We start from the raw sequence: 24,408 nt of genomic DNA on the forward strand, positions 1-24,408 counted from the left end.
GAATGGCAGATGAATTCATCAGAGTCACAAAGATGTAAATGTTCCTACCTCCCTGCTTTTCCCTTTATAAATGACTAGAGGCCCGGTGCACAAAAATTTGTGCACTGGCGGGGTGGGGGGGTGGGGTGTCCATCAGCCCAGCCTGTGGCCTCTCGCAGTCTGGGACCCCTCGGGAGATAATGACCTGCTGGCTTAGGCCCTCTACCGGGTGGCAGAGGGCAGGCCCAATCCCTAGGTGCAGCCCCTGGTCGGGCTCAGAGCAGGGCCAACTGGGGAGTTGGGGTGCTGCCCCCTGTCATGCATAGAGCAGGACGGATTGGGAGGTTGAGATGCCACCCCCAGTCACGCTCAGGGTAGGGCCAATTGGGGGGTTGGGGCGCCGCTCCCTGTCACACTCAAGGCAGGGTCAATGGGGAGGTTGTGGCCCTGCCCCCTGTCACACACAGAGCTGCAGGGCTATCAGGGGGTTTGGGCGCTGCCCCCTGTCACGTGTCTCCAGGGGCCAGGAGGCCTCCCTGCTCCGCTGATCCCAGTGCTGGGAGGCCTCGCGGCTCCGCTTAACACAGGGGCAGTGAGGCCTCACTGCTCTGCTGATCCCGGTGCTGGGGGGTTCCACTGATCCTGGTGCCAGGAGGCCTCATGGCTCCGCTGACTCCAGTGCCGGGAGGCCTCTCGGCTCCGCTGATCCCGGTGCTGGGAGGCATATTACCCTTTTACTATACAGGATAGAGGCCTGGTGCATGGGTTGGGGTCGGCTGGTTTTCCCTGAGGGTGTCCCGGATCAGGGTGGGGGTTCTGCTTGGGTGCCTGGCCAGCCTGGATGAGGAGATGATGGCTGTTTGCAGCTGGTCACACCCTCTTCAGGGTGGGGGTCCCCACTGGGGTGCCTGGCCAGTCTGGGTGAGGGGCTGAGGGCCGTTTTTAGGCTGGCGGGTGACTGAAGCTCCCAACCTCTCCTTTTTTTCTTTTTTTTCTTTTTTATTCTGGGATTTATTTACCTTCTATGGCTGTCACTGGAACTGAGAGCTGGCTTTAGCTCTGAGGCTCGGTTCCAGCTCTGAGACCTCAGCTGCTGAAAGCAGGTATCTGGTTTGTTTGAGTTCTATAATTGAAACACTGTTGCAACTCTAGTTCGGCCATCTGGCTGAAAGCATGGGTTTTGCTTAGCTTCTATATTTGCAACATAGTTGCTTAGAGTGCAAGTTCAGAGCCCAGCAGCGGCAGGCGGGGAATGTTGGCTTCCTCCTTCACTGGAGCAAGCAAGCCTCCTGTTCGCTTCAGCTGCCTGGCTGTCGGCCGCCATCTTGGTTGGCAGTTAATTTGCATATCACCCTGATTAGCCAATGGGAAGCGTGTTGGAGGTATGGTTAATTACCATGTTTGTCTATTATGAGATACGATGGGCACCAGACATAACCCAAATAATCCTCTCAACAATTGACACTATTTCTTTTGGTGGCCATGGAATGCCATGATGCTGGCCCTAGAGAGGACGTGGGTATGCAGGAGTGCTTGAAAGTACTGCGTGACCAGCACACCTTTCCTGGTTGTGCGCTATGATCACTCTAATGGAGTTAAAATAGGGCACTCAATATGTGGATTCTTGAGGACTTTTAATTCTTGACAAGCGTTGTTCAGATTTACTCCTAAAGTATCATTGAAACTTCACATCATCCATCAACTAGCAGTGGATATTTGTTTGAATCTCATTATTGTTTAACATGCACTAAGTACCTCATGTGAAACAGATACTGACAGATCATGTAAAACACACAGCTATCAAAGTTAAGTGGTGGAAAATTAATTTTGTATGACAGTGTTAACTTTCTCAAAAATTGAACTTGCAAAGCAAAGAGCTCAAAATAAGATAATACACTACACAAGAGATATAACTGTGTTAACCTTATTCTATGTATTTAATTTTAATATTTCACTCATTTAATTAAATAAGACTAAATTCATATTTAAGTAGCCTATATTTGTTTAAAAATAAAGTGCTGCAACCCTAGCCAGTTTGGCTCAGCAGTTAGAGTGTCAACTTGAGAACTGAAGGTTCCAGTCAAGGGCACGTACCTTGGTTGCAGGCTTGATCCCTGGTTCAGGTTGGGATGCCTGTGGGAGGCAACTAATCCATGCATCTATATTACATTGATATTTCTGTGTGTATATGTCTCTCTCCCCCTCCCTTCTGCTCTCACTCTCAAAAGAAAAAAATCAATGAAAAAAATCCTTGCGTGAGGATAAACCAAAATAAATAAATAAATAAATAAAATGCTGCCATTATCTAGCAAGTGATCCCTAAAAAATAACTTTTATTGTAATAAATTGAAATATTGGACTTGCTCATGGACCTTTTAAAATTACAAATAAAATCATGACTCAAGTGAAATTATTTAAATCTTCAAAAACTAACAATAGCCCTAGCTGGTTTGGCTCAGTGGATAGAGCATCGGCCTGGGGACCGAAAGGTCCCAGGTTCAATTCCGGTTGAGGGCACATGCCCCAGTAGGGGACTGGCGGAAGGCAGCCAATCCATGATTCTCTCTCATTGTGGATATTTCTCTCTCTCTCTCCCTCTTCCTTCCTCTCTGAAATCAATAAGAAAAATAAAAAAACTAACAATATTAAATGACGCTGCTTAATGTAGAGCAAAGGGCCTTGCTGGTATTTTGATAACATGATGTCTAGAAGGAAATCTGTTGTGCACTTTAGAGCTGTATCCACCAGCAAATAGTAACCTTTCCTAACCTCCCTTTTCTCAACTATAAAATAGGGGCAGTAATACCTTCCCTGCCTCCTGCAAGAAGGTTTAATGAGGCTCAAATGACACAATGTGCATAAAACAGTTAAATCTCTACACAGTGTCTAGCTGCTGTTTTGCTACACAAATCAAGAGACTTCCAGCTTTGGAGAAGGTTCCTTCTTTTAATCATAAAAATGTTTTTCAACCTTGCAATAGTAACTTATTATACTCTTTAATAGCATGGTTGTACTGTTTAATGCTTCTTTAAGATAGGAAACAATAAAATACTTTTAAAAAATAAAATGTCATCCATTTATGGCAAACCTTCAATAGAATTGACCCTTATAGACACAGAGAATATGCCTAAGAATTTTTTAGTATGTTACTTGATATGCAAAAAATGAACCTCTCTAAAACTGCAGTGTTGTCAAGTATTATTTAGTTTGGGAGCACTGTAAATGAATTTTTTAAAAAAAGAAAGTTGGTCAATTGTCCTTGAACACAAAATACTTTAACTTACATTTCAAAATATTTCAGTTATAATCTCAGTAAGATTTCAGTAGGATAGTTTTACTCGTTTAAAATTAAACAAACTTAAACAAAAGCTTTTAGTTGCTCCAAACTTATTTTGTTTACAAAAAAAGCTTTCCTATGCAAGACAATTATTTCCAAAGAATAAATTAAGAAGAAATAGCTTGAAAAGAGAATGATTCCCCATTTTATCAGGTAATAAAATCTATTACCCCTGAAATCATTTCACTTAATTCTCACTTGCTCCCCTAGCCCATACCCCATTTTGCTGAGTGAAATTTAATAAATCTCTCAGTCTAGGATTAAATTTTACTGTTTTATGAACTGTTAAATTGCATTGTATGCTTATCAGAGCTGGTGTTCTCTCACTCCTAGACACATTCCCATCTCCACCTTAGGGCACAATTAAACAAACAGCAGAGATTTTTGTTTTCACCAATGGAGTATTCTCCAACAGGGAACAATACATGAACATTGGCAAATCATTTAACTATAAACAATGTGCAATTAATAATCTGCATATGCCTTGAATTACATACACTATATTTTAAAGAGGATAATATGTCAAATGAATAATCCCATATCACAGGCTCCGACTTAGTTAAAACAAAATAGTTCTTGAAATACACTGAAGTATATTCAAATATTTACAACATTCACACAGTATACTTTTCGCAAGCAACTGATGTTTAATTGCTTTTTCATACTCACAATAATGTTTACCTTTTCATGCCAGCAATGAAGTTAGCATGTATAATTTAGATGCCAATTATAAAGAGAAAAGTCTGCTAAATATATAGAGTTGAGTGAGTAATGGAAACAAAACGTTTAAAGGAGGCACATTTGGGAAAGAAAATACATGAAAATGTTCTTTTTTCATTTGCAGACCATGAATATAGACTTTCCAAACTGTACTTCAGAGAATCTCAGTTCTATTCATACAGAGTCTCTAAACTCATGCCTGGACTTATAAAAGGGAGTCCTTGGGAACTCAGATTGTGAGACGGGTAAAGACTAGCTTCATTGTTTGAACATTGGGCCATATGACCTTATGCAAGTTGCTCAGCCCCACCCCAGCCAAGCTCAGTGTACTAACCTATGAAATGGGAATATCAATAGTATTTACCTCAACTGGACATTGGGAATTAAATTTAGTCCCATTTTGAAAATTTAAATGAAATAATGCATATAGCATGCGTCACTGAAATAAACACTCAAGAAGACAAAGCTATTATCACTATATGTAATAGAATAGCAATCTGATTTTTATTCAGTGTTTGCATTTTTATAATTTAAGGTGTTCTTGATTTTCCATACTTACTATATTGTAAATTCTAGGAGAACTACACTGTTTTGAATTTTGTATTTCACCCACAACACATGTTAAATACTTACATTTATTTATTTACTCAGAAAATGGGGCCTAAACCTTAGATTCTGTTTAAAAAGATATTTATTCAGGCAGATAGTATAACATAATACTTTAACTTACATAGATTCAAAGACCAAAAAAGCATGATAACCCAACAGCATGACATCAGTAACTGGGAAAAGTGGTGTGTGTGTGTGTGTGTGTGTGTGTGTGTGTGTGTGTGTGTGTTTCCCTTTCCTGACAACCCATATGTCCCATCAGCAATTTAAACCCATATTTTCTAGAACAGAATGTCAGGCACTAGTTCTTAGCAAGTCATTATTTACAAGATTTCAGGAGATCACTCTTCAAAATTAAATGCATATATATATATATATATATATATACATATATATATATATATAATATCTTTGCCTTTAAGAATATTCATTTCATTTAAGATTATGATAACTAAGTTCTTAGTAGGTGCAGTAGCAAAAAATCAATGTGAATTTGTTGACCAAATTTCATGAAATTTGGACAAATTCATAAATAGTAACTAGCAGACAAGTTAACTATGTATTTTAAAATAATACAGTGTTTATGCCTATTATGTAATAAGTTCTAGGTTCTAGTACTTTGGTTTTATAATTAACTCAGAAATGAAAAAACAAAAGAAGATTTTAAATTCAAATGTTGGCCATCTGAAGAATTGTTTTCAAAGAGGAAACAATGACTATTTTCATACCAAGCCTCATGTAGCTGCCCTTAGGTAAGAGTCCATAGAAACCTTCCAAATGGCATTTACACCAGCCTTTGAGACTTGCAATGGCATGGAGCCTTTAGGAGAGAACATACCTTATAGACAGTATTTAAATAAAATGTTTAAACTTTGTAAAAGTAAGCATTTATTAATATACATTATTGTAAGAAGAGGACACTTGTTTTCCTAAGAAAAATTATCATCCAAGTTCTTTTAGGACAGTGACAGAAAGGCCACATGTTAAATTTTGTTTCCTCGTGGTTCTTATTGCTCTTTTTTTGTTCTTGCCTGTGTTTGGTCTTGACTCTAATTTGTTTTCTAAATTTCCCAATGCCTCCCTCTGTTTAATTAATTTTCTAACTACTCCCTTAGGGAAACTTACCTCTTCCGCTAGTCTTGTCTGAACTGTGCAGCAGCGGCACTAACAAGGAATGGCATCGCGTTGGCCTCAGATGTTATTAAGGAACACAAACCCCGGGGTGGTGGGGGGTGTTACATCTCCCATGAAAGTCCTCCAGTATAAAACCTTTCAAATAAAATGCCTAAATGCCCTCTCTTAGCAGACACTATTTCTTATAAATATTTTCCTCCAGGTGTTAAATACTTCCTGTTCCAACTTATTGAAAAAAATACAATTTCCATTATAATAATGTTTTATAAATTGGTTTCCTAGGATGAAATTCACTATATAAATCAGTTTTCCAATAGGCTTGGTATACCTACAGGCATACCTATAAGAGAAGAAATATTTCATAATATTTAGCTATTATTTTGTCATATTTCATTAATGTTATTATAGTGATGGCATCTGATACTGCCATGCTCCAAACACTGAAAACCTGGTCATACACACTGGGTAGGTAACACTTGTAAATTAGGTTCTCTTAGTGTGTAGTGTGATTTCTGATCTTGACAAGCTAGGACAGATAACACTAGTTTATCTGGAAGATAAAATTAGTTTCCTCTCATTATGTCTCCATGGGGAAAATAACCTTCTTGAAAATTCTCTGGCATGTAGATTAAAAGAGATTTTGGATTCAAATTATATTAGGAATGCTTTTAAAGATGATTTACAGCAACCCTGTCATGAAGGACACTCTTTAAGGACCTTTCTATTACTGGTGGGTATCACCAGCCTGATGTATGGGAAGTGCTCAGCAAATGTTCAGTAGGTAATTGAAAGGCCCCAGGTCAGAGAGCTAAGTGACCAGAGAATAAGAAGTAGAACCCAGTCCCTGTATCACAATCCACTGCACTGTATCCTACACCACAGTATCTTTGCTTTAAGCAAATTTGAGAGGAGACAACTGAATATATATCAAACAAAACTTAGACAGCTATTCATTTTTTTAAAAAACATATACTTTGATACAAATTAAAGTACACTTTTGGGGTAAGATTACCTAAGTCTGGAATTCTGACAATAATTCTAAAAATATATAATGAATAAACACTTTACCAACATAAATTTTCTGGTCATCTAGATAAGATCCTTAGCTTTAAAAACAGCGCCAGAGTAAGTGGATGTTGCACAGACAAGCTCCCAAGAACAAACTGGTATTACAACTAAAATACAGAGAAACTTTCTGAATAATCAACAGAAAACTTGCAGGAGAGAATCTTGACACCTGAGGACTGAAAGTAGAGACCACATAGAGACTGATAGGAAGGACAGAGGTGCAAAAGGGCTAGTAGGGCAAACACAGGCAGCAACTGAAGTCCTAGAGAGATATCTCAGCTGTGGGGGGGGGAGGGGGGGGTTGCCACTGAGAACTCTGGGATATAATCCCTAAACTGGGCCCCCCAGCAGAGAGCACGAAAACTGAGAAGGGTACCCATATAACATCTGGCTATGAAAAGCAGTGGGATGCTGTATGCCAGGGAGTGACAGCTAAAAATTCAGGCACACTTTTAAAGGGCTAATGCACAAAATTCTCTTTGGATCCACCCACCTTGTGCTCTGGAAGAGGGAGGGTGAAGTGGACTGGAGCTGTGAGAGCAGAAGTCAGGATTGGGGACTCGGGGGATAGAACTCAGAAAGCATACACCCCAAGTTTCCTGGGCTGAGTCATTCCCTCATGCAGTTGAGTACCTTTTTCCCACATAGACATTTGCCTTGCCTAAGGGGAAGACAGTGGACACACCCTATTGGAAAATACCTTGCCCTGAGGCCACTTAAGAGATTAAAAGTAACAATTAGCCTCCAGGCATAAGCCAACTGCCCAACCCTGTTGAGAAAAATTCTCCCCATACCTGAGGACTATTGCCTGGGAGCAATTCAATTCGGAATCCTATTAGTCTGTAGATGGAGGTGGTCAATGGAGACTTTGAGTCTTTGCCTGATCTAATTAGTCAGAAACAGCTTTTAACACCATCCTGCAATAGAGATTGAGAGGTATAGAGGATCTACCTAATACAAACTCACAAAACCAAACAGATAGCGAAAATGAGGAGACAAAGAAACAATCCCCAAATGAAAGAGCTAGTGAATTCTCCAGAAGAAGAGATAAATGAATCAGAGATAAGAAATTTATCTGAACAGAGTTCAGAATAATGATGGTAAAGATGCTCAACAGCATGAAAAAAATATATAGTAACTATGAAAAAAGAACAATCTGAGATAAATAATGACATAACACAAATAAAGAATACCTTGGAAGGAATAAACAACAGATTAGGGAAAGCTGAGAATCAAATCAGTGAATTAGAAGACATTGTTGAAAATATCACTCAATCAGAGAACCAAAAAGAAAAAAAACAATTAAAAAACAGGAGGACAGCTTAAAGGGGCTTTAGGACAACAGGAAATGTGACAATATTAGAATAGCAGGTGTGCCAGAAGAGGCAGAAAGGGAGAAAGGAATATAGAACGTATTTGAAGAAATAATGGCAGAAAACTTCTCTAACCTGGTAAAGGAAAAATTCACACAAGTACAGCAGGCACAGAGAACCCCAAGCAAGAAGAACCCAAACAGGCCCACACCCAGACACATCATAATTAAAATGCCAAAAATTAAAGACAAAGAGAGAATCTTAAAGGTAGCAAGAGGAAAAAAACAAAACAAAACAAAAAAACTCTTACCTACAAAGGAGTTCCCATAAGGCTAACACCTTATTTCTCATCAGAAACTCTACAGGCCAGAAGGGAACAGCATGAAGTACTCAAGATAATGGAAAGCAAGTATCTGAGACCAAGATTACTATATCCAGCAAGGCTATCATTCAAAATAGACTGCCAAATAAAGAGCTTCTCAGACAAAAAAAAAAGGCTCAAGGAGTACATCACTACCAAGCCAGCATTACAAGAAATGCTAAAAGGACTGTAATGAGAAGAAACAGAGAAAGAAACCTAGCCATACAGAATTAAAATGTCAGTAGATAAGAACCTATCAATAATAACCCTAAATGTAAATGGATTAAATGCTCCAATCAAAAAGCATAGGGTAGCCCTAACCGGTTTGGCTCAGTGGATAGAGTGTCAGCCTGAGGACTCAAGGGTCCCAGGTTCAATTCCGGTCAAGGGCATGTACCTTGGTTGCAGGCACATCCCCAGTGGGGAGTGTGCAGGAGGCAGCTGATCCATGTTTCTCCCCCATTGATGTTTCTAACTCTCTATCCCTCTCCATTCCTCTCCATATAAAAAAATCAATAAAATATATTTTTAAAGAAAGCATAGGGTAGCTGAATGGATACAAAAACATGACCCAACTATATGCTGTCCACACACAGAGGATGAGAGTGAAGGGATGAAAAAAAATTTTCCATGCAAATGGAAAAGAAAAGAAAGCTGGAGTGGCAATACTCATCCAACAAAATAGACTTTAAAATGAAGGCCATCACAAGAGAAAGCAAAGGTCACTACATAATACTAAAAGGCTCTATTCAACAAGAGGATATAACCCTGGTAAACATATATGTACCCAAAATAGGAGCCCCTAAATATATTTTAAAAATGTCTAGAGTACTTTAAAGAAAAGATGGACAACAATACAGTCATAGTAGGGGAATTTAACACCCCTCTGACTTCACTGTATAGATTTTTCAGTCAAAAATTTAACAAGGAAATGGAGACTCTAAAGGACAGACTGGATCAGATGGATTTAATTGACATTTATAGAACATATTACCCCAATGCAGCATAATATACATTCTTTTCAAGTGCACATGGGTCATTCACAAAGGCAGACCACATGGTAGGATACAAAACAAGTCTCTACAAGTTCAAGAAGATTGAAATCATATCAAGCATCTTCCCAGATCACAGTAGAATGAAATTAGAAATCAACTAAGTAAAAACAACCAAAAACATTCAAACACATGGAGACTAAATAGCACATTATTAAACAATGAATGGGTTACCAACAAGATCAAGAAATAAATCAAAAACTTCCTGGAAACAAAATAAAATGAACACACAACAATGCAAAATCTCTGGGACATAGGAAAAGCCATCCTGAGAGGGAAATTCACAGCACTACAGGCATACCTCAAAAAACAAGAAAAATCAGCAATAAACTCTTTAACCCTACACCTTAGGAGTGAGAAAGAGAACAAGAAAAGCCCAGAGTAAGTAGAAGGAAGGAAATAATAAGGTTATAGCAGAAATAAATAATATAGAGACTAAAGAAACAATACAAAAAAATTAAATGAAACCAAGAGCTGATTCTTTGAAAAGATAAACAAAATTGATAAACCGTCAGCCAGACTCACCAAGAAACAAAGAGAGATGACACAAATAAAATCAGAAACAAAAGTGGAGCAGTAACCACGGACACCACAGAAATATAAAGGATTGTAAGAAAATACTATGAACAACTATATGCCAACAAGCTGAACAATGTGGATGAAATAGACAAATTCCTAGAAAAATATAATCTCCCAAAACTGAATCAGGACGAATCAGTAAACCTGAATAGGCCAATAACAACTGATGAAATAGAAGCACTAATTAAAAAAACAACAACCAACTCATACCAAACAAAAGCCCTGGTCCGGAAAGCTTCACAGTGGAGTTTTACCAAACATTCAAAGAAGAACTAACACCTATACTTCTCAAACTATTTCAGAAAATCCAAGAGGAAGGAACACTCCCAAACTCTTTTTATGAGGCCAGCATTATCCTAATTCTAAAACCAGATAAAGACACTACAAAGAAAGAGAATTACAGGCCAATATCCCTGATGAACATAGATGCTAAAATCCTCAATAAAATATTAGCAAATCGCATGCAGCAATATATTAAAATGATCATACACCATGATCAAGTGGGATTTATTTCAGGGATGCGAAGCAGGTACAATATTCGCAAATCAATAAACATAATATATCACATAAACAAATTGAAAACAAAAATCACATTATCATATGAATAGATGCAGATAAAGCATTAGACAAAATCTAACACTCATTTTTAATAAAAACTCTGAGCAAAATAGGAATAGAGAAAGCATATCTCAACATGAAAAGGCCATAAATGACAAACCTACAGCCAACATCATACTCAATGGGCAAAAATTAAAACCATTTCCCCTAAGAACAGGAACAAGACAAGGATGCCCACTATCATCACTTCTGTTTGACACAGTACTGGAAGTGCTAGCATAGCAATCAGACAAGAAAAAGAAATAGAAGGCATCCAAATTGGAAAAGAAGAAGTAAAACTGTTATTATTCACAGATGACATGATGTTGTACATAAAAACCCCAAAGACTCCATCACAAAACTACCAGACTTAATAAATGAATTTAGCAATGAAGCAGAATACAAAATTCACACCCAAAAGTCTATGGCTTTTTTTATACACCAATAATGAACTCACAGAAGGAATAACTAAAAAAAAACCCAACAATCTCATTTACCATTGTAACAAAAAAAATTAAGATACCCAGGAATAAAAGTCCTGTACTGGGAAAACTACAGGACATTGAAAAAAAGAGATAGAGTAAGACATAAAAAAAATGGGAATATACCGTGTTCATGGATTGGTAGAATCAACATTATTAAAATGTCCATACTACCCAAAGCAATCTATGGATTCAATGCAATCTCCATAAAGATATCAACGACATATTTCACAGACATAGAACAAATTCTCCAAAAAAAATCATATGAAATAAAAAAAGACCCTGGATAGACACAGCAATCCTGAGAAATAAGGACCAAGTTGGAGGGATCACAATACCAGATATCAAGCTATATTACCAAGCTACTGTTCTCAAAACTGCCTGGTTCTGGCACAAGAACAGACATAAAGACCAATGGAACTGAACAGATAACCAGAAATTGACCCATGCCATTATGCTCAATTAATATTTGACAAAGAAGGCAAGAGCATGCAATGGAGTCAATACAGTCTCTTCAATAAGTTGTGTTGGGAAAATTAGACAGATACACGCAAAAAAAAAATGAAACTAGACCACCAACTTACACCATACACAAAAATAAACTCAAAATGGCTAAAGGACTTAAAAGTTAAGATGGGAAACCATAAAAATCTTAGAAGAATCCATAAACAGAAAAACAGCAGACATATGTCATTGCAATATCTTTACCAATACACCTGCTAGGGCAATGGAAACTAAGGAAAAAATAAACAAATGGGACTACATCAAAATAAAAAGCTTCTGCACAGCAAATAAACCATCAACAAAACAAAAAGAAAGCCCACTGCATGAGAGAACATATTTGCCAATGTATCTCTGATAAGGGTTTAATCTCCAACAGTTACAGGGAACTCATACAACTTAACAAAAGGAAGATAAACAATCCAATCAAAAAATGGGCAAAGGACCTAAGTAGACACTTTCAAAAGAGGATATACAGAAGGCCAAGAGACATATGAAAACATGCTCAAAGTCACTAATCATCTGAGGGATGCAAATCAAAACAACAATAAGGTGCCATCTCACACCTGTCAGAATGGCTATCATCAACAAATCAACAAAGGACAAGGATGTGGAGAAAAAGGAACCCTCTTGCACTGCTGGCAGAAACGCAGACTGGTGCAGCCACTGTGAAAAACAGTATGGGGTTTCCTCAAAAAGTTAAAAATGGAACTCCCATTTGATCCAGTAATACCACTTCTAGGAATATATCGCAAGAAATCAGAAACACCAATCAGAAAGCCTATATGCACCCCTATGTTCATAGCAGCACAATTTACAATAGCTAAGATTAGGAAACAGCCTAAGTGCCCATCAGCAGATGAGTGGATTAAAAACCAGTGGTACATCTACACAATGGAATACTACACTGTGGTAAAAAAGAAGAAACTCTTACCATTTGCAACAGCATGGATGGACCTGGAAAGCATTATACTAAGTGAAATAAGCCAGTCAGAGAAAGATAAATATCACATGATCTCACTCATTTGTGGGATATAATGAACATAAACTGATGAACAAAAATAGAACCAGAGGAAAAAATATTTTAGAATAGAAGTAATCTTGTAATTTGCAGATTTTTAATATTTCCTATAACTTTTGTGATATTATACTATGTTAGTACATTTTTGTAATATTATTATATTTAAAATATTTTTTCTTGAAATATTAATGTATATTGCATGTAATATTTTTATATTTAAAGTCATTTTTCTTAAAATTTTTAAAAAAAGATAAGATGCTTATAGGAGGAGTAATCTATACAGAGAAGAAAAAAAATGTGACATTTATTCTCTACTGCCAATTTGATATATTCTATTTTTATTTAGCAAAAGTAATTTATCATTATCCTTTATTTTATAACAATTCACATAATTTCCAAAAATAGTTTATGACTTTAACTTATAAAACCAACACATTAATAAAAAAATGGACAATGCTCCTAAAATTAATAAAATTATAATTAACAAAATTGCAAATACAATAACATAAAACTATTTTCAATTAAATTTATTTTTACTATTATTTTAATGTATTCTACATTATCAATATTCCATATTCTTTTACACAGTAGCAAACCCCAGCAACACCCTATTAATGTGTCAGAAAACTATTAACTATTATACAATAGAAATAAAAACCACAAACTTTCAATAGAGTTCTGGTCCTTTTGTTTATTTTTCCTTGACATATTAATACAAAACCTAATTTATCAGTAATTATTAATTGTTAGAGGTGTTTTTTTTAAGTGAAGTCATAGGAAGTTAGTGTTCTAAAGTATAACTGTAAACAAATATTTATCTTATATGGGTTCTACTCATGACTGTACAGCAAGTTCATTTCCCCCCAAAAGACCTTAGACCATTAGAAACTCCATATGAGGAAAACACCAGCTTGTATTGTTATTTTAATTCTAGATCTTAGGAAAAACAAAGTAGGTTATTCCCTTAAAATGGTCTTGTGCCCTGGCCAGTGTTGATTAGTTGGTTACGTGTTGTTCCATTCACTAAAAAGGTCACTGGTTTGATTCTAGGTGAGTGCACATGCCCAGGTTGTGGGTTTGACCCCCATTCAGGTGCATATAGGAGGAAACCAATTGATATTTCTCTTTGGCATCAATGTTCCTATCTCTCAATTGTCCTCTCCCTTCTTCTTTCTTTAAAAAATAGCAATAAAAGCATTTTTTTAAAAAAATGGTTCTGTATTTTTGGACATGTTGTAATGGGATAATCACAACAAAACGTTTTGGAAATGGGATAATGATGATAACCTTATTATTTTATATGCTGATTTAAAATGTTCTATTTTACATGTTGCATACTTATAATGAAAAGTTTACCTTCTAATATAATTTCTATATCAGTATTTATCATCTATCTAACAATTTCCCCCTTTGGAGGCTTATATAAATACATCTAAAGTATGTTTGTGATAATACATAAAAACAAAATTATCTTTGTACAGAACTTTGGATTTGCAGAGTGCTATTACATATACAATATTATCACTCATGTTTATGACTATTTCATATGTTAGTGTTGATGTTAATACTCTGAGATTAATATGTGTGTATGTTGGATAAAGCAAATGAGTTACTATTTGAATATTCTGATATTCTAATTCTTTCATTTCTGGTATCATTAAAAACTGGATTCTCATTATTGGTAAAAGGAGATATTCATATAACATGAAAAAGAGTAAATAAAAATCCTGTAGTTCTAAATTTGAATTATCTAAATAAACTCAAAATGTGTTTTATCTTATAATGGAAAATAAAATAAATATTTTTCTGCTCCATCTACTGAAAAGGCCTAGAAACAATGACAAACTCAATAGCAATGAGTACCCTCAATGTCTACATTAGTCTTAATATACCATTTCCCACTGAAGAAATGGGCTCCCTGGTTAATTGCTGATTCTAGGGCTGGGAAAAATAATATACAAGACAAATCTGAAATAGCTGTTAATCTTCATTCAACAATCAATGAGGAATAGGTCTGAGAAAAATTATTTAGAGGCTCTCTTGAAGAGATTCACAATGGACAAAATAGAATAACTTTGACAATCAAGAAGAAGAATTTATTGAAACATAAATTAATTGAAACATAAATATAAATAAATATATTTAATTATAGTTAGTAATAATACAATAAATAAGCTAATTGATCAGTGCTGATTGACAATAATGAGCCAATTTATTACTTTGGAAACTATTAAAGAGAAATAATTAAGTATTTTTTATTTTCTACATAAAATTATATGAGTAGGAAAACAAATGGTAAATAGGAAAAATCTTTTTTTTAGAAGTATTTCAGCTAATAAAATGAGGAAGACATGAGAGAAATAGAATCACTTCATTTGGCCCCTTTGAATTAATGATTCTGGGTATTGATCATTATTGGTTCCTAGTACCACAAGAGACAACCAAACATCAAGTGACTTCTGATGGAAAGACATAATACCATTCACAAAGTAGTTTTGCTCAAAAACAAACCAAATGACCAACAGTGCAATGTAAATTTGATTTTCTTTAGAACCAACTACCAATGAACAGAAATACAAAGACCATGTTAAAGATCACCATGGGGATATAACCAGCAAAATCTAGACAGTAGAATAATGGCAGCCTATAATAATGAGTGAATCTTATTTGGATACTAATTCTAAAAACCGAAGGGTAAGGAAAATAAATAAGTAATCTACAGACTGTTGGAAATTAGAACATTGTGATGATGTTAAAGGAGTATTAGTTAATTTTAGATATTATACTATTATTTAGGTTATATGTGTTTTGGAAAGAGTCCTTATTTTTAATGATACATAATTTAATATTTATGAATAAAATGATGTGATATCTGGGATTTACTATGACAGCGGTTCCCAACCTGTGGGTCGCGACGCCTTTGGGGGTCAGACGACCCTTTTACAGGGGTCGCCTAAGACCATCGGAAAACACATACTTTCGATGGTCTTAGGAACCGAGACACCACTCCTCTATCCGTCTCCAGGCGGGTTCGCCCACATGCAGATACACCCACATAGGAGTACCCGGCGTATTAAAGGACTGCGGCATTAGTAAGGTTGAGAACCACTGTACTATTATATGACATGGGAGGGGAAAGAAAGAGGGAATAGGGGTAAAATAAAATGCCATAGTGTTGATAATTTTTGAATCTAGGTAAAGTAAGGGTTTACTATTACTATGTTGTCTACTTTTGTACATATTTAAAATTTACTAAATTAGAAAGTAAAAATTAAAAAGAAAAGAACAAAAGAAGTTTATAAATAGAAGTGACCTTAGAGAGGTACAGTACTAGTACATGGCAGAAGAGAATCTCAATGTTTTGCTTCCAAATCAGTACTCTTTTCACTATACCAGAATATATCACAATGCTGAGAAAACTTGAAATTAAATGATAATATCCTTTTGGAGAAATAGTCTTAAACCACTCTCCTTGTTTAGTCCAGAAAAGGCATGAAAAGTAAATTAAAAAGCAGGGAAGAAAATAGCCAGTGGGCCTGTGTGAAGGAGAGCATGAAGAGTCTACCATTCTTCTACCTATCACATGTCCAGCAACAACAGTTACCCTATTTCTTTCTGCCTGACCACTCTGCTGCTAACTATCCAAAAGTAAGACTCTTGGAACTATAGAAAAATAATTGAATCATTCTTCCTGAATTCTTTTTCTTGCCATAGCATTGAAACATTGATGAATCTTGTTACTATATCTGGAGCTAGGGCTATGTGCAATAGCCATGCAACTTTGTGTACCATTCATCAGCACCCATAGAAGAAATACTGGTTTTCCGTTGAAAGGAGAAAGGATTCTGCTACCAGGTTTGATACTTTTATTTTCTATCTAATTTCCAGTGAATTGATTGAGTGATTTTCAAACACATTTATCTGAGCTTCTGCAAGCTGGATAAAAAAAGAAGGCATCATACACATCACAAAATTTGGCTCTTATGAGAAGGGAAACAGTATTTATTGTGATTGTGGAATAAGGGCTTGGAATGTTAAGAAATTTATGTCCAAATCATAGCCACTTCCCTACTGTGTGACCCTAGCCAACTTAGTCTCTCTAAGGCTAAGTATGTGCAACTGCAAAATTTTAAAATTAACACCTCAACCAGAAAATTATGGGTTAATGAGGCAATTCTGGGTAAAACATTTATGATAGAAACTAGTGCATACAAGTGTCCAATAAACAATTTTACTTTGTATTGCTATTGCTGTTGCTAAAGAAAGAAACCAGGAAGTAAATATATATTCAATGGTTGCCTTCATTAAGGAGTCTTGCTTGTTCACAATGAAGGGAAGCTCACTTTTTTCCAAACCAATCATCTATCGATATAAAACCCTAATATGCAAATAGACCGAATGGCGGAACAACCGAAAAACCAAACAACCAGTCGCTATGACATGTGTTGATCACCAGGGTTGGGCAGCAGGCGGCAGAGCACAGAACATTGTGGGTGTCAGCTGCTGCGGGATGGTGGAGCGGGTGAGCGAGGGGGCCAGACCAAGGCAGGGCACCCATTGCTGTCATCAGGGTGAGCCTCTGGTGGTAACTGAAAATTCTTTGCTCCTGCACGCTGCGGTCCCACCTGGCACTCGCACCTGCTGCCAGCGCCGGAATGCCGCTGGCACCCGCTGCCGGCACCAGCCCCGATCTCTCGGCTGCTGGCCACGATCACCCCTCAGGGCTTCTCCACCTCCCCCTGCTTCGAGAGGCAATCGGAGCAGCAGCCGCCACTTGCACCCACTGACAACGCTGGTCCCGCTCGCACCCGCTGCTGACACCACTCCCAATCGCTCCACGCCGTCAGCAGGTGCGAGCAGGGCCAGTGCCATTAGTGCAAGGGAGCGGGGCTGCTGGCAGACAGGGGACCTGGGGCCACAGTGGGAGGGGCCAGGCGTAGGCGTGGAGGATGGGCGGAGACCCGACCCTGTGCCCACCGTAGCCTCGCCGCCCACAGTTCTTTTCAAGGTACATGGATTCCTGCATTGGGCTCCTAGTTCAGATATAAAATGCTTAAATATATAAAACAAGTACATTTTTGAACCCTCATTGATAGGTTACTATGAAAAAATACTATGATCATTCTCAATGGAGGGAAGCCACATACTAATCTGTATTATCAGACCAGGTTTAAGGTCAGGCTCTGAATCTATCTTCTCAGAGACACTGCTTTGAAATCTGTTTAGCAGACATAATACTTCTTTCGTAATGTGTAAATTTAATAACTTAAAGTTGTCTTTCTTACTCCAGGCACTAAGTGAATATTGGTTAGTTTTCTTGCCTTAATACAGCTTCCTTTAAATAAATAAAATTTAAAACACCAAAAAGCCAGATTTAAATGAGGCCACTAGTTCTTTAAAATCCCTTATTGAAATGTAATATTTAATTCTAGACTAAAATTTAGAATTTTTTTCTAAACCAAAATACTCTTGCTAAATCCCCCAAAAGTATTTTAAAAATTTCAATATATATATATATATATATATATATATATATATATATATATATGCTTAATGATGCACATAATATAGTAATGGATTAGAATATAATTTGTAATTAAAAATATACATATATTGCGAGTCTTAGCCAATCAAAATATTGAAGATGATAATCCTGGAAAACAGTCTCGGGATCTTATTCAGCTCATTCTTCAATTTGTTAAGCACCTGCTGGGTGTCAAATACTTTGATACCATCCTGGAGAAACATAGATCAGTAATCCTACTCTAGCAGAACACTAAGTCTGATGGGAATGGAGAAATTTATGTCACTATTTATGATGTAAACAATGTATCAGAACTATTTAAGTTGAGCCATGTGAAATTATACACACCAACAATTTTTCTTACATCAATGGCAATTTCATGTAGTTCAATTAAATATTTATTGTCCTTCCAAAGTCTTTAGTTCTCCCTAACATTAATTTGTCCTTTCAATGAACAAGTATTGTGAGCTCCCAGAATACAAATTTGGTCACCACTAAATAATTTTTATTTAATTATCTTTGTGCTAAATGGATCAGAAGAATGGCACAACAAAATTATAACTGTATTCTATGTCATTCCCTAACAGATAATACATCCTAGCCCATTTTATTTTTAACAAGTTCAAGAATAAGAAATGGCTAACTACAAAATATTCGATTATTTTGCCTGAATGCATTTTTTTTCCATTATTTACTTCCTTCACATTATCCTGAAACTTACTTTAACCCAACCAGGATTTGTCCCAGATTTTATATAGTAGATACTGTGGTAACATCATTTTCTTTATTTTTGCCTAAAATGCTAACATTTTTCAGGAGAAATTCTAGCATTTGCAATGCCAGGCCCCTTTGGCTGGTATCTCTTTCTGACTTGGCAGTATTTGAAATCCTCCTGGCTGCTGGCCTCTATAGCACATGGACTGCCAGCCATAGAACAAAGTAAGATATAATTGTTGTCTAATAATACCCAATGATAAATTCTGTATTGTAGTTTCTCTGTTTCATGTACTGTGGACTCAAAAAACCATAGAGATGGTCTTTCTATTTTCATCTGAATTTAATTAGTATCCAGATATAATTTCAACAACCCAAATAGTGGTGAATAATGTGCCTATCAATATTTGTGTCTACATTGTTATTATAAAATAGTATTATTAATATTTGGATTATTTTGAATACACTATTGATTGAATAAAGTAAGATATTTCATAAGTATATGAATTCACAGACATGAAGCAGAGAATTTCAAAAAAATCTAAGAAATTAGTTATTAACAACTTAGGAGGAAGTAACACTCTATTTTTTAAGATAGAATGAGGGCCATCTATAGAGTAAAGCCTGTCACATTCACCAAGGGGAAGAACAAATTTTATGTAGACTTGACATGGACAAATAGAAAGTGCGTTGTCTTTCTGGAACATGTATCCAGGACATGATGGAAAAACTGCCAAGGCTTATCACATCTGCCGACAACCACCCATGCCTGCTGGTTCATGTGGGCATGATGATGCCAACATGATAAATATGCAAACCATTTCTAGAAGCCATGATGTTCTAGGCAGGAAACTAAAGGACTCTTGGGACCCAGGTGTTGTTTTAAATTCTTTCTTCAACTCAATCTGTGGCTCAGAAAAGGAAAAATGCTGAGAAGCTGATTATATACTGTAGATGGTGGCAGAATCATAATTGATAATACCAAAATTTGGTGAGTATTGGCTAAGTATGAAATGTATTTTTATAGGGACATGGAAGAATATTATTTCTCTGGTGAACTACTGATCTAATTCAGAGGATTTCAAAGTAAAACATATGAAGAAAATAGTATCAAAATATTCACAAGGATTATACAAATTATATTACATATGACACAGAAAGAATAACATTCGGGAGTTTCCCAAGGTGTTCAAATGATAGCATAACTGGATTAAAGAAAATATCAGTGTCCTCGAATAACTATGTATCAAGGGCCAGATATTACAATAAAAAGGATATGTGTGTATGTGCCCATTCACTGTGCACATGTGTATTTGACAAGAGAAATAGAAAAAATCAATATTAGATGCAGCAGTGTGAGTGTATACCTTAATTAAAGAATCCTCTTTTTTCCAACATCCAATAATAAAAGTGACTTTTCACACACAAAAAAGAAACCTCTTTTGAAAGGAAGGCTAGAATAATAAAATATATATCTGCTGAGATAGAAATTTGAAGGTTGCAAGATGCTGGCAATAAAAGGAAACTGGATTGTAAGTGGCACTATTTGTAAGGATTGTTAAAAAAAAAGAAGCAACTGGCTCAAAATGAGTCACTTATGCTAAGCAAACCAGGACTTAGTACATAACCTAACTGCGGGTTCAACCTACCCCAGGAAGGTCATCTTAACTGGTCGGTCTGGAATTTCCTTGTCATTACTGACGTAATCCCTGAAGACCCTTTCCATTCCCTAGAGTAGGATGAGTTAAACCTGAAATGATACACTCTGCTAGAAATTTCCATTTCCTGCCCCCTTCTGTCTGTAAAAATTTCCCTTTTCTGCAGCTCTGCAGAGCTCCTTTGTGTTTGCTAGATGGGATGCTGCCAGATTCACGAATTGTTGAATAAAGCCAATTGGTTCTTTAAATTTCCTCAGTTGAATTTTGTTATTTAACAGGATGATACAGACTATTTGGTTAGATGATTGAAATGGATGATTATACCACATTTACATCCCCAAAATACTAGGATGATTAGTTATACAAATGATAGGAAGAAGGAAAGAAAAAGAGTGTTCAACTCTCCTTGGAGTGTTATTCAGCTAGAGAAGTTAATTTCTTCTCTTGCCTGACTGGCTGGCAATTTAATGCCTCAGATGCCAGAGGAAGCTGAGGATAAATAAGAAGCTGGTGGCAACGTTGGAATGATGGGACTGCGTGAATATGACTTGCCATTCTCACATGCAAAACAATCTTGGGGAAGGGTGGTTAGTAGATGGAAATTATGGGATACAATTATGATTTAGTCCATGTTTTAAGAAATCAGATTTTTAAACTTTCAGTAAACAGCAAGACCCAGGATTATTATATAATACAAAAGCTCAATTGGAAAGTATTTAAAAGTCGTCCTCTGAAAATCAAAATTAAAATGTTACAATCATAAATGATCCTGATGAGGAGGGAAATTGGGAAACATCTAAAAATATGCCTGCATGGGGAACATCCGGAAGAGGGAGGTTAAAAACAGATATTTACAAAGAGAGAAAAGAAAAGATGGGGCTAATTTTTCTATTTATTTTTTATTTTAATGTTGTAAGCAGCATCAAACTTTGAGATTAGCTCAATTATACAATATAACCACATACTGCCCATCTATTCATAAGTAAAATGTCCCTCCATCCACCTGGGTAAGGACACCCATCAGCCTTTTTAATCAGCCTTAGGCATCTCTTACTTTTTAAGCACTGACTCTATGGATAATTAGCACTAGGATAGCAGGCCCATCATGTTCAGCTGTTTGCTATGTGAGTTCTCTCAGATGTAGAGAGAGCATTCTCTGTGATATGGTGGGTATTCATTCTGATATTACTCCTTGTAGTGTATAAATCTAAAATTTAGATCTCTACAACCTAGAGATTTATAACACTTTTTTAAAATATATTTTATTGATTTTTTTACAGAGAGGAAGGGAGAGGGATAGAGAGTTAGAAACATTGATGAAATAGAAACATCCATCAGCCGCCCCCTGCACACCCCCAAATGGGGATGTGTCTGCAACCAGGGCACATGCCCCTGACCGGAATCAAACCCAGGGCCCCTCAGTCCGCAGGCCGATGCTCCATCCACTGAGCCAAACCGGCCAGGGCTATAGCACTTTTTGATACCAGTAGATGGTGTTCCATTGAATAACATGTTGATATTATAGCCTCAGCTTTAATAATGACTTTTTTAAAAAAACTAAATAATCAAATAAACTAAATAACACTAAATATGTTACAAGCAGTCTTTGAGGATCACTTTATTTAATATTTCTTAAAAAAACATTTGTTTAATAAATGTGTTTTAGTGTGGAGAGCAGCTACAGCATTTGGACAAGTTCAAGCCTCAGACTAATGAGAGGGCAGGGTCCTCTCACGGCAAAACCACATGCAAGTCCCAGCTTGGAGGGCAAAGCCCTCCCAGCACAATTATAACCAAAGGCTATGGTTGTAAGCTTGACCTTATGGTCTGAACCTGTGGTCCCAGGTGGGTGAGAAGTAGGCTGCGGGAGGTGCAGCAAGTGCTGCCAAAACAAAGTTTGATAGAGTTCAGGTGCATGCAATTGAGTAGATTTGAAACCCTCGAGAACATTGTAAACATCTTGATCATGCCCTTACTTTGCCTCGTGGAATCTGGCTATAAAATAAAGACTCGGCTTGCAGGCTGTGGCACTGTTTCTCCATCCGAGAGCAGTGTCCCACCTAGCCTCAGCTGTATTCTCTTGTATTCTTTAATCCTTCACTGCCCCCCGCCCCCGGCCCCAGGTTACCCCTGGCCATGCTGAGCGTGGCACATCTTTTTTTTTTTTTTTAATATATTTTATTGAGTTTTTACAGAGAGGAAAGGAGAGAGATAGAGAGCCAGAAACATCGATGAGAGAGAAACATCGATCAGCTGCCTCCTGCACACTCCCCACTGGGGATGTGCCCGCAACCAAGGTACATGCCCTTGACCAGAATCGAACCTGGGACCTTTCAGTCCGTAGGCCGACGCTCTATCCACTGAGCCAAACCGGTTTCGGCAGCGTGGCACATCTTATAGCATGAAAAAATTATCTTTTCAAATAACTAATAAAGTATTTCCCTTTAGTTATCATGGGACCTAACTGCATAAATCATTTTGATTGCTTTTTGCTTTACCTATGAGGAAGCTCAGAATTAAATTGGTGCTCAGCTAGTGTAACTATATCTGCCCTGACATTGCCTTATGTATCTCTTACTTTTTAGTTATTTTTCAGTAAGAAAAAAATATGGAAATGATAAAACCTGTCACAGTGGACACTTGATACCATGTGTTAAGTTGGTATTGATTTGTTTCAGGACAAGGTGTTGTCATCATAATTAGCTAGTTAATATCAATAAAAGAAAAAGAGCAAAGGGAGATAAGACATTGTAAGCATGATCACCTATAAGATTCACCAGAAAAAGTACAGTTTCACACAGCATGTTCCTCCAAGGGGATTAAGACCCCTCCTTATCTGGTATTGGGCTGTTGGAGGTGGGAGGTTGGGGTGGGGGAGAAGGAGATGGGCACATGTGCAGTAGAAGTCAGGGTGGCACAGGGGAGGCTCACGCCTGTCAGTCCAGCCTGGGGAGCAATGGAGTGGCTAGGGGCTGGACTCCATCAGAAGCAAGCAAAATATTGGAAAGTGAATTGGTTAGTTTGAAGAAGCTCCTGGTTAAATTCCCCAGACAAAAAGTTCCCTTCTTCTTCTTCTCTTCCCCTGTGACCTACACTCTCCCATGTGTTCCCATGTTCTCTTGCCATAGCCATGTGGCCTTAGCAGCCACATGGCTTGTGGCTGTGCTAACTCCATAGGCAGGATGCTGGACTGCATGGGCTTTAATATGGAGCAGAAACTATGGGCAGTGGCCTTTATTCTGACCCTGCTAAAGACACGGTTAAACTTTTTCCATGGTGGGACAGATGGGCATGGGACCTGGGAGGGGAGCCCCCCTTAATTTTACATCATCAATAAAGCTTTCCATGAAACCCATCCTCCTGTGGCATTTCCTCGTAGCAACCCAAAATGGCACTCCTGATGATAACGAAAGTACCCCAAAATACAGCACCTTATCATTGAATATTTTAAAGTGAAGGAGTTTGAGAAGAGGACAGAAACAGGAAGGTCATTCTGACTTCTGACTTCCTCTCCTCATCCCTTCTCTCCTGAAACAAACCATAAAACCCTCAAGTGGGAAATGCCCCCCTTCACCTGGAGGAATGGAACATCTTTATATTCCAAGACAAAGGACACCAAGAAGAAGCCTAACAAACAGACCTCGCTAAGTCTCCTTAACCTATCCTATTCCTCCAATACAGTCCACACTTCCTCAGACCTTGCACAGAATACTCTGGCCTAACTCTTTCTTCGCATCTTCATCTCCTTATGAAGGTTTC

The 24,408-nt window shown here is 37.2% G+C and overlaps 1 protein-coding gene across 6 annotated transcripts in view; it reads right to left on the reverse strand.

Moving 5' to 3' along the window:
- GRIK2 (glutamate ionotropic receptor kainate type subunit 2) overlaps window positions 1–24,408 on the reverse strand; it is a 567,703-nt gene that overhangs the window by 233,493 nt on the left and 309,802 nt on the right. The window lies entirely within an intron of this gene.

The sequence above is a fragment of the Myotis daubentonii genome, chromosome 6 (genome assembly GCF_963259705.1).
Source record: "Myotis daubentonii chromosome 6, mMyoDau2.1, whole genome shotgun sequence".
NCBI classification, from domain to species: Eukaryota; Metazoa; Chordata; class Mammalia; order Chiroptera; family Vespertilionidae; genus Myotis; species Myotis daubentonii.